The sequence below is a fragment of the Crocodylus porosus genome, unplaced genomic scaffold, assembly GCF_001723895.1.
Source record: "Crocodylus porosus isolate Cpor-Errol unplaced genomic scaffold, CroPor_comp1, whole genome shotgun sequence".
In the NCBI taxonomy this organism is placed as follows: Eukaryota; Metazoa; Chordata; order Crocodylia; family Crocodylidae; genus Crocodylus; species Crocodylus porosus.
In genome coordinates this window covers 116,698,201-116,710,249 of record NW_017728886.1, presented here as the reverse complement: position 1 = coordinate 116,710,249, position 12,049 = coordinate 116,698,201, and the positions used below count along the sequence as shown (strand labels likewise).

General features: G+C 42.8%; 1 long non-coding RNA gene across 1 annotated transcript in view; it reads right to left on the bottom strand.

The window, feature by feature from the left end:
- Window positions 1–519: 519 nt before the first annotated feature.
- Window positions 520–12,049, bottom strand: part of LOC109324049 — a 12,175-nt gene continuing 645 nt past the window's right edge. Inside the window, exons 2-3 of the long non-coding RNA XR_002104841.1 lie at window positions 8,317–8,321; window positions 520–603 (exon numbers count right to left, since the gene is read on the bottom strand). This is a non-coding gene — a long non-coding RNA (uncharacterized LOC109324049). The remainder of the gene's footprint in view (window positions 604–8,316; window positions 8,322–12,049) is intronic.

The window sequence follows — 12,049 nt, the reverse complement described above, 5'->3', positions numbered from 1 at the left end:
ACTGCTATTGAACTCAATGCAGGCTATGATGGACCTTCTACAGGAGTGCCAGACAGGGTATCAGCTTCTCAGGCCTTGCTATACCAGGTAATAGGCCATGAGCTGGAGTCAAAGAACCGAAGGGAAGCCATAGATCTCAAGGCTGACAGGGTTCTGTGGATCAACCTACAGAGCAATGATCACAAGATCAGGGCCCACACAAGCAGCTCTGACTAGCTCAAGTGCATTGTACTGTCAACTTGGGATGATCAGTAGTGGCATAAGAGCTGCATGAGTGGGGGCACATTTTTGCATATAGTCTCACTGCTGTCACCACACATTGAGTACAGATTAATTTGCTTCCATAACCCAAGAGAAGTTGTTGAAAGCTTCAAGGCCATGGGGTTTCCCAACTGTGTGTATGTGGACAGCACACACATCCCAGCTGGTCATTCACCAACAGGAAGGGATTTGCCTCAGTGAACCTCCAAACCATTGCTGATCACTGAGGATGCTTCACTTACATTTATAGAAGCTGGGCACGCAGCTGTCATGATGCGCATGTGTTTCAAAACTCGCTGTTGCCTGGCATGATGAAGAAAGGACAATATGTGCCTGAGGTCCCTGATGCAGTTATCCAGGGTGTTGACATGCCGCTATTTATTATAGTGGATGTGGCTGTTTGGCCCCTCCTGCCCTGGCTCATGGAGGACAAGTTACTGAGTGACAAAAGATGGTATTCAACTATTACCTCAGAAAATGCCAAATGGCTGTTCAATGCACCCTTGGCCATCTGAAAGCACAGTGAAGGTCACTGAACTACGGACTCAAGGTGGAGACAGAAGACATTACAACATTCATTGTGGCAGCCTGCATGCTCCACAATATTTGTGAGATTATGGGGGAAATATTTAGCAAGTCCTGGGCTACGGAAGTGTGGGAAGCAGAGGCCAGACAGAGACATGAATTTACTGTGAATAGTACACTGACCATGTCGTGACATTTAAAACTGATGAGTGACAGAAAATTAAAACTCACCATTTCAATTAAGAGGGCATAGAATGCAAACCTGAAGGATTAAATCCCTGTCACGTGTACAAAAGCCCTAGGAGACTACCATGTTTAGCACCTGAAATTGATATGCAACACCTTGTAGAAACAAGCCATTAATTAGAAGCTTACTAGTGGAGTGATTAAAAGAAAAGGTCACAATTTTTTTTAACCTACCTAAAATTATTCATCTTTGTACCAAAATGGCCATATTAAACCATGCAAGACGTAATAGCTGGATTACTGATCAGGGTACAGCACAGTATTTTTCCTGACCTATTTAAAAGATTAATAGTTGGACTTTCTTTTCCTTCAGAAACAGCCAAGATTTTTGTCTTCAAGTTTGTTTGTTTTTTTTCCAGTGGATAAATCCAGCCAAAAATGCTCTAGAAGTCCCTTTTCATTTTTGCTATTTCAATAACAGACAGCCTTCATTTTCAAAATAATTTTGTATTTAAAAAAATCTTTTTTTGAGGAGGTTGCAGCCTCTGCCAACCTTAACAGGTTGGATGTTCACCTGATGTTTCTCTTTTCTTTACAGCATCCCTTCAAGTATTTGAAGACTGCTATCATGTCCCATCTTAAACAGCTTTTCTGCAAGCTGAATGTGTCTAGTTCCCTTGCTTTCCAAGCCTTTTATTATCTTATCACTTGCCTCTGGACCCTACAGAGTTTCTGCAAATTGATGAATCATGGCTGAATCGAGATTTTAATGAGTGGATAAATTGTTCAGAGGGGGAGGGAGTAGAGTGCCATGGTCACATCCCCTTCCTGACTGGAAGTCATGTGCCCTACTTCCCTATGGCCCCAGATGTTTGAGTTTTGTGCAGTTTCCAAGGCATGGCTGAAGCCCTGGGGAGTATGACACCCAGGGGAACCAAATGGAGAGCAGGTAAGAAAGGGAAGATGCACTACTGTCCTCAGCTGATCTAGGCAGGAAAACCCCAGCACCATATCTTCCCTGCTCCAGCTGAGGGCTGCAGATAGCAGATATATGGGGCGCTGGTATTGGATAAATGACCAATGCACAGGTTCAGCAAACCAGGGTGTATTGCATAGTATATGGACAACTGAGGGAAACTTAACAGCTTTTATAAAAATAACTCTTACTAATTCACACCATAAACTCCATTCACACTAAGTCACTCATTTGTGGCACTTGGAGTCACATGGCGCTGGCCAGTCACAGGCTTCTTCAAAGCAATGTTCAGTCGAGAGAGGCTCTGGCTTCAATTCTTTTGATGTGTGGACAGGCTGGTATTGCTCGTTAAGGTGTCCATCCAGGCTTGGCCTTCACTGATCTTTTATTTCCATGGAGCAGACTTTGATTGATGTCTGGAGACTCCTTCACCAATCACCACTCAATTCTTTACTTGTTTTCATCTTTTGGAATCTGTTACTGGTTACATATTGTTTCATAGATTCATAAATACTAGTGTCTGAAGGGACCTCAGTAGGTCATTAAGTACAACCCCCTGCCCTGGGCAGGAAAGAGCGCTGGGGTCAAACGACCAGCTACACGCTTGTCCGGTCTCCTTTTGAAGACCCCCAGGGTAGGGGAGAGGAACACCTAACTTGGAAGCCCATTACAGATTCTGGCAACCCTTACTGTGATGAAGTTCCTTCTAATGTCCAACCTAAATCTGCTCTCCATCAATTTGTTGCCATTGTTTCTAGTTAGTCCAGGAGGTGCCCTAGTACACTGAGCTTCTCCTATTCCCTGCTGCCCTCCCTTGATGAATTTATAGGCAGCCACAAGATCACCTATCATCCTTAACTTGCAAAGGCTGAAGAGATCCAGGTCTCTCAGTCTCTCCTTGTAGCACCTTGCCAGCAGTCCTCTCACCATATGACTGGCCCTCCTCTGAACTCTCTCAAGATTCTCCGCATCCCTCACGAAGTCTGGCACCCAAAACTGAACACATTACTCCAACTGCAGCCTGACCAGTGCCGCATAGAGGGGAAGCATCACCTCCCTGGACCTGTTCATCATGCCTCTGCTAGTACATGATAAAGTGCAATTAGCCTTGTTGATCATTTCATCACATTGATGACTCATGTTCATCTTGGAGTCAACTATGACTCCAAAATCCCTTTCCGCTGCTGTGCTGCTGAGAAGGTCATCCCCCAGCCTGTAAGTGTGTTGGTGGTTCTTTTTGCCCAGGTGCAGCACTTCACATTTGTCTTTGTTGAACTGCATCCTATTTCATTCTGCCCAGTTTACCAACCTGTCCAGATCTACCTAGATCAATTCCATACCCTTTGGTGTGTTAACTTTGCCCCTATAATTTGGTATCATCTGTGAACTTGGACAGGGTGCTCTCCATGCCCTCATCCAAGTCACTGATGAAGACACTGAATAGCATCAGTCCAAGAACTGAGTCTCAATACTGACCCATCCACCACCACTCTCAGGGTGTGACCCCTAAACCAATCTGCCACCCACATGATCGTGTAATCATCTACATCACAACCTGTCAGTTTATTTATGAGAACAGAATGAGATGCCATATTGAAAGCCTTCTTAAAGTCTAGGTAGATGACATCTACCTCGACTCCTGTCTCTAAACATTTTGTGACCTGGTCATAAAAAGAAACAAGGTTAGTCAAGCAAGATCTACCTGCAATGAATGTGTCCTGATTTCCTTTCAACATTATTTCCCCTGTTGGGCTCCCACAAATGTGATCCTTAATGATTTTTTCCAGAGTTTTTCCAAGAATAGAGGTGAGACTAACTGGCCTATAGTTTCTGGGTTCTTGAAAATAGGAACTACATTGGCCCTTTTCCAGTCCTCTTGGACCTGGCCAGAACACAATGAGTGCTAGAAGAGCCATGCCGGCAGCTCTGCTATGACACTGGCCAATTCCTTCAGCACCCTTGGATTAAGTTCATTCAGGCCCATTGATCTGAACAGATCCTGGCCCTCCAAGTACCCCTTCACTAAGTCTGTGCTAACAGATGGTGGGCTGGTGTCCCTCCTGTGTCTATCTTTGATCCAATTGGGAGATGTGTCTTGGTCTCTGTCCAGGAATACAGATGCAAAGAATTCACTGAAGACCTTAGCTTTGTCCCCACTCTCTGTCATCAATTGCCTTAGTTTGTCCTATAGGGGTCTATGCTACCCTGTGCCTTCTTCTGGCTCCCTATATACCTGAAGAAGTTTTTGTTGTTCTTAATTATTGTCACCACCCTAAGTTCTAACCCTTCTTTTGCCTTCCTAACTGATTCCCTGCCAGTGCAAGCCAGGGAGGTATACTCTTCCTTGGTAGCTACTTGCTGTTTCCAGAGCCTGTATACCTTTTTCTTTGCCCTTAGGATTTCCTGGACTTCCCTGTTCACCCAAGAGGGTTTCTTGGTCCCTTTGCCCCCTTTTATGTGCAATGGGATTGTCTCCTTCTGTGCCCACAGGATCGCTTCCTTGTGGAAGGGCCACCCTTCCTGGACCCCCATTTCACCAATGCTCTTGAGCTATAACACCTCACTAACTTATCTCCTGAGCACACTGAAGTTAGGCTTTCTGAAGTCTAGCACTTCAGCCCTGCTGGTTAGTTTATCTACCCTTCTCTGGATAGTGAATCCAATCAATTGATGGTCACTATCCCCAAGGTTACCTTGTACCTGAAGATTCCCCACCATGTCAACCTCTGTAGCTAACACCAAGTCCAGCAAGATATTTCCCCTAGTGGGATCCTATACCTTCTGCATTAGGTGGAGGTCCTGTATGAAGGGTAAGAACCTACATGAGCAGTTAGATTTGGCTGACTGCTCCATCCAGCAGCAGATGTCAGGTTGTTTAGGTCATCCATGACAACCATATATCTTGACTGTACAGCCTCTGAGAGCTGTCTGGAGAATTCCAGGTCTAGCTCATCCTCCCGGTGTGGTGGTCTATAGTAGACCCCTACTACCAAGTCCCTTTCCCCCCAAACCCCTTGTGTCCTGACCCACAGTACCTTGGTTTGGTCCTCCTCTGATCCCATCTTGATTATACAAGATGTATATTGTTCCTTAACATAGACAGCAACCCCCACACCACATTTTCCCCCACTCTATCCAATCTGTACAACCTGTAACCCTCAATGCCTACTTCCAAATAATGAGTAGGCTCCCGCCAGGTTTCAGTTAATCCAACCAAGTTGAAGTTGTTGCTTGCAAGCAGGAGTGCAAGTTCCTCCTGCTTGTTCCCCATGCTCCCAGCATCAGTTTAGACACTTTTAAGCCCCCCCAGTCGGTTCCCTTGGTACCCCTCCCTGAGTGCTTACTTTAGTGCTTACTTGGGCTGATCCAGTGCATTGCTCATGGCTCAGTAATCCTAGGTTCTCCTTATCCTCTGCTTTTCCATCTCCCAACAAACGCAATTTAAAGCCCTTCAGAGGAGATCAGCCAACCTGTTGGCTGATCTCTCTTATGTTTAGAAGAGAGATGAAGACCATCTCATTCCAGGATGCAGGTTTTTATATTTCAGTCTGCTTTTCATTCTTATTCATAACATATCCACATTCTCAGAATGCCACCTGCACTTTATCCTTATAGTTATCTCTGTTTACTTCAAATATTTCCTACCAGTCTGTCTAATATTTGTTGCAATTATCCAGCTATTAATCATACACTTACAACACACACACACACACGCTCCCTTATTGCTTCTTTTGCTACAAAATGGAAATACACTTAAAATGACAGCTTAGCATAAGCATAAACATAGCATGGATATAACATATTTTAGAATAGATTCTAATACTGGTCCATGCTCCCTCCTTCTGAGGGCTCCAGCTGGGGATGGTGGCATGGAAGGGGGAAACCTCTCCCTTCTTTCACCTGCTCCCAGGTCACAAGGGACACTTGGGAGGTGCACAGGGAGTAGTAGTGCTTGGAAGGGTGAATGGCAGGCGGGGCAGGGTGAAATCATCCAGTTACCACAGCTCTCAGCCTTGCCCACTGCTGTACACAGCTGCTCTCCACAGCTGAGTCAGGGCCCCTGTTTCTCTGCTGTACTCTACTGCTGAGTGGAGAAGGGTAGTGAGGAGGGACACCTCCCACTAATTGCAAATCTGTTGGGTATACCTCCCAAATCTGCTGGTCATTGCAGCTAAACTAGCCCTCACCCCAAAAAATGGATGGTACAGTTTGCTATACCCCAAAGAGGTGGGAATGTAAGGATGGGCTTGGAAACTCTTATCTGTGGTGACGTCTCTCCTTCCTTAGAGAAGAGTCAAAACCTCATTCTATCCCAAGTAAGGTAAGAGTCTATTTCCAGCCTTAGGTTGGATGCAAGTCGGAAGGTGCTACCAGAATTCTTAAATGGTTAGCAAATAATCTGATTGGCAAGAAGTAGGTAAAGTATACTGTCTTTATGACATGTTTGATTCCATCAGAACCAGACAACGCTTGCCAGAGCTGTTGCAATAATACTAACAGGTCATTTCTATAATTGTACCTAGAAACAGGACTTTAAAAAAATTGACCCTGTGCAAAGAATTTGAGATCAGACTGCAGAGAAGGTTGTCAAAGATTGCAACATAAATATAGTTCACATGTAAAAAGTAAAACATGATATTATTTAGACAAACATTATTTGAAAAAAAGACCGATTTTATCAGCATAGGGATAAAATAGGCTTATTATAATATTTTGACAGTAATGTACACACTAATTAATCCATACAACATCTGTGCAAGATAAACCTAAGTATTGTGTCAATTTTAGAGATGGAAGTCAGAGATTTTGGACTGTAAGTGCCTGTTTGCAAGAGGCCGAAAACCCGTCCAAATGACATCCCACTAAGTCAGAATCGAGACTAGACATGCGATTCCCAGTGTTTCAGTCTCAGTTTACTATGCCATCAGGGTTGAAAAATGTTCACATAAACCCAGGCCTACAAATAACTTAATGACTGAATATGCTGTTCTATTGAGAACAAAAACACATGCAATTGAAACAGCCCAAACAGCATGAAAGGAAAGGTGGGGGAGGAAAAGTGGGGGCAGGGAAGAAAAAAGGAATGGAAGGGAAGAAAAAGATAAGCAGACAGAGGTGATTCAGGTAGTACAGGCAATCAGAGTAAGATAGAAAGTATAATATCTGTCACAAACCCTATTACGTTTTGGGGGTTCATGGGGTGTCATGAAGATTTTCTTGTGCTTATTACTTTAATATGGTATCTGCGGTCTCATTGGAAAATGAATGTTATGCTGTATTCATTTATATCATTTTTATTGTATAGATTATTTTATGCTGCCTGCATATATCTTTATGATTTTGGACATGACTTAGTAAAGGGAACTGAAGGAACCGCATACTTAAAGAAAAATGAGTTGGGAAAACTGTTAAATGTCTCTTGAGATTGTGTCACTAAGGCAAAGACAATTGTCAATCCCAATCACAGACACAAGGAACCACTAGTAGGACAGGCACCCAAGATACTGCCTGCTTGTAATGGGGAAAACAGCGGCACCATAATGAAGGTATCTGAGAGAAATGGCCCATCAGCCAAAAGAATGCAAGTTGTTCCAGGAAAATTCATTTCTGAAGGATTCTGAGACTCATGAAGAATTGGAATAAAGTTGATAGGGAGTGCTGGCTTGGAGATGTGTTAAGAGCTATCTGTGAGGTAGCCAAGGTCTTTTGGATTGTCTCAGGCTTTAGAGGAGTCCAGGTCCCCATCTGTTATAACCAGCAGGAAGGTGATCTCTGAAAACACTAGCAGGACTCGGACTCCCAAGGGACTAAATGGTGGCCCAATAAGAGGGTAAAAAACTTTGTCTTTTTCTTTTGTCTTCAAACTTATGGCCAGTTTATTTTGCATCATTCTTTTCTCCTAGATGATATATATATATATATATATTTGTTGATTTGTCTACTTGTTGATTGCCTTTATTGAAGTGTGATCTCTGGACAAGTGATATCCCAGGCTAGCCCATTCAACAGAAAGAGTGCAGAGTGGGGAGTAATATTTCTTTTGCAACCCAAAGGGAAGCCACCTGGAGCTGGCAGAGATTCCCTAGATGTAGCTGTGAGGTCTGGTGAAAGACCAGTGGAGCTGAGGCTTGTGGAGGTAAGGAGTTATTGTAAGGCAAAACTTCATCTGTTCTTTGGGACAAGTGGCAGGACAGCAGGGAGAAATTCACTGCTCCAGGGGTACTCCACAGATAATATGGATAATATCAGTAAAAAGAAAAGAAAAAGGAAATGGTAAAATAAAGCAAGCAATTAAAAATGATTTGTTATGAAGCTGAATGAAAGCCATTAAGAGAAACACCCATTTCTTAACTTTCAGGTTTAGTCACCCAATCTGTTGCTTTGTAATGTAAGCATGGAACCTCTGAAAGAAGTCTTCATCATTATTGTTATAGTTGAAAGAGACAGGAAAATACCCATGAATGCATGTTTATGTCTTGTCTAGAGTTTTGGTAGTACATGTAAATTGAAATACATGCTGGTCTCAAAAACAGGAAGACTAGTCATCCAGGGTGTTCTAGATATTTGCTTTGTCATTGATGTCCTCTGGTCTTTTCCTAAACTACCTTGCACCACTTTTGCATCACACAACCCCCATTTCCAACATAAAAACTTTCAGAAAATAAATATATTAAGCTACTGGTCCTTGGACTGCTTTGATCTAGACAGCTGCGGTACCTTTGGAATGTTAACACTATGCTTTCCCTCCACACCACCCTAACCCTAATCTCTCGCTCACACAACCCTCACTTCTTCTGTTTCCTTGATTGCCATTTTTACATGAATGTTATGACACCTGAAGTATTGATAACCACACCCATAAAGCAAACACACAAAAAATACCATGTCATCCAAGACAAAAGAAATCAGAATGACAACTTAAAATACTTGTTAAATGTTCAGGATAGACTTGAGTCATGTTTTTAAGCTATTAACACAATCAAGAAAATTAGGAAAACACTTTCTTAATGAAAGAGTCTTACAGGGCCTAATGCTTTTTAAAAAATACCTACTATAAACCAGATTTGTGATTAAATTTCTTGGACTTGGCAATACTGAAACACTTTCATAATAGCTTCTAAATGCTTTAATATTAAAGCATATCAAACATTCCACACTGCCCAGTACTCTGAGGCATTTTTATGTCTGTCAAAATACATCAATTATATATAGATGCCTTGATGCTGCAATGACTGGGAAAAGATTATTGCCAAAAAAATGTCAACAGTTTTTCATACAGTCAAAACAGAACAAATGTAGCTACCTCTAGATTGCTGAACCACTACATACAACCCTCTTGCCCTAAGCCCCCAAAGCAAACAAAAAAACAAAAAACCCAAGAACACAACACTGTCACAGTTCCCAGTTTTTCCAAAGGCACATCCATATGCAACTCAGAGAACAGGCGAAGAGAAGTCCATTAAAATGTTACTACTATCACCAGCCCATGCAGTGGAACTGAGAAATGCCAAAGACAGAGAGAGTGGGCGAGCAAAAACTTTTATCCTGTGGTTACTTAAATATTTAATTCTCTCACACACAATGTGTTGTTCTCAACATAATTTTTTTTTTATCACTTTAGAGCATGTGAAAAGCAGACACACATCATTTTAGTGAGGTCATGGTTAACTAGTACTGGAAAAAAAGTATTGACCAAGATTAAAAAAAAAAAAAATAGTGATTATGTATGCCTCAGTTTCTGAGAACCCATTTTCCAGTACTTCAAACAGAACCTGCTTTTCAGAAAATGGTGTGCATTCTCCATTTGATATTTCTACAAAAACAGAATCATCCAAAATCATGAATCACACTCCATTCCCATTTTCATTCTCAGTCTCTTGAAATACATTTTGAAAATACAGGTCAGATAAATAAATTATTTGTAACATTTATAAGATGCTGAAACGACATCTTAGAATTCAAGTCAAATAAAGGGCAACATTTAGTGAGTTTACAGGGGGGTAAGAAGGAGCAAATTTGAGAATCTTTGGATCTGGAAGCGTAACATATTCACACTAGTATAGTTTTACACCTATAAAATTACATCAAACAGCAATCCAAGGAGACCTGCACACAGAGAGAAGTTATTATAGACCCTCACCACTAGGCAGCTCTGAGCAAAGGGTTGTCCAGTGATAAGCTGCAGACACATGTCACTTACACCAGTGTAACTTAGGCTACAGATAGAGGCCGCATTCATCCCGGGAGAAACCACTTTATCCAGGACAAAATACAATTATTTAGATATCTAGTCTGTTGTCCCATGAAAAATCTGGCAAAGGTTCATAGGTAGGCACCTACTGAAATTGAGGAGGCAGGTGGGCAGTTCCGAATGCTGATCACAGTGCCGACTACCATTTTCATCTTTTTTTGCAGTGAGCATCCCCTTGTCACTGATTGGCTGAGGGGCCACAGTGGCAGCCCTGCCCCTCACCACTGATTGGCTGAGGTGGCTGCCTTTCAGGTGGCACTGCCCCTCACTTCTGATTGGCAGAGAGAGAGAGAGAGAGGCTGGGCTGCACCAGCCCTCCTGACCATCAATGGAAGTTGGAGCTGGGGGGGAGGGCTTCATTTCTGTGTGCTTGGAGGCTGTAACAACTGCTGGCTTCCACTGGGGAGCCATCATTTTATTTTCATTAAGGTTTTTTTTTCCTGGCAGTTCCATCAAAAATTGTGAAGAATGCTGCTTTTGCAAAAAACACCACAATTTGCAGTTTCTATGACATTTGAATAGGTCCCTATTTACAGGATAAAAAGTACTAATGTTTTATCCAAGGGCAGTACAAAATGCATTTGAATGGTTATCCAGGGATTGCATTACTGAATCAATAGCAGAAAAATTGCAGTACATTCGTTCACTCACTAAACCCCGATTAGAAGACCAATATATATGTGGCAATCCTGGGACATCTCTCTTCTGGGACAAACACAGGGACAATTTGTTCAGGGACAAATGCAACATCTCTTCCTTGCCTTTTCAAATTCAGTGAAGCTTTATGGCATAGGTTATAAATCATGTTTCCATTCCTTTCTTTTTTTTACACCAGTGTAAATGTGCTATCTGTCCAAAGTCACAAGACAGTTCATAGAATTATAGAAATGTAGGGCTGGAATGAACTTCAAAAGGTCCTTTCAGAGGCAGCATCATCCCTATCCAAGTCATCCTATACAGATTAATTGTCTTACCCAAGTATGTCAAACTCATCTGGCCCCATGGGCTGGATTTGGGTTTTTTAGCCAGTCCGTGGCGAGACCTGGACCAGCTACCTGTGTAGCACCAGGTTCATTCCAGGTGCAGCATGCACAAGTTCAAGGATTTGCTATGCACTTGACACACAGAACTGGCATAGGGCATAGACCTTGCACTGCAGGTAACAGGGATTTGGGTCCAGGCTGCATACATGTAGCCTGTATTCTGGAATCCCTGTGCTACATGCAGTGCCAAGTCCAGCTCATATGCCACACACAAAACATGCCCTGTGCCAGCCCTGTATGTCACATGCCTGGTGAGTACTGAGGCCAGTGTGTGCTGCATGCAATGTGTGGGTCTAGACTGGGCGAGTGCATTGCATGCTGTGTGGTGATGGGGGTGGTGCACAGTGCATCTGGTGCCCCACAAGACCAGCCCTTTTCACTGGTTCTGGCACTGTGTGATCTGGACTGACCCCAGGGCAACTCCGTTTTCCCTTTGCTCTAGCTCAGGTGTGCTAGCCAGCATACAGCTGTGTTCACACTCCATCTACTAGCATAGATTGGAAGTAATAGCCCAAGAATGGTGGAACGTCACACCTGGCCTGCTACTCACAATAGTCCTCCTTATGTTGCTGTAAAGAAATGTACCTGGGGCCAAACATGAAAATATAAACACTAGGCTGCAACTGGACCCTCAGAAATATAACTGTGTGCCATTAAAATACAAGTAATTTGTACAATAATATTCCACTGTGGATAAGCTACGTAGCTCCTAGAGTTCCCCTGTTCAATGATTTATAGATATGAGCAAGTAAGGATTTAAATATAAAGAAGCAGAGAAACTGATGATTTACCTCACTAGCCAACAGT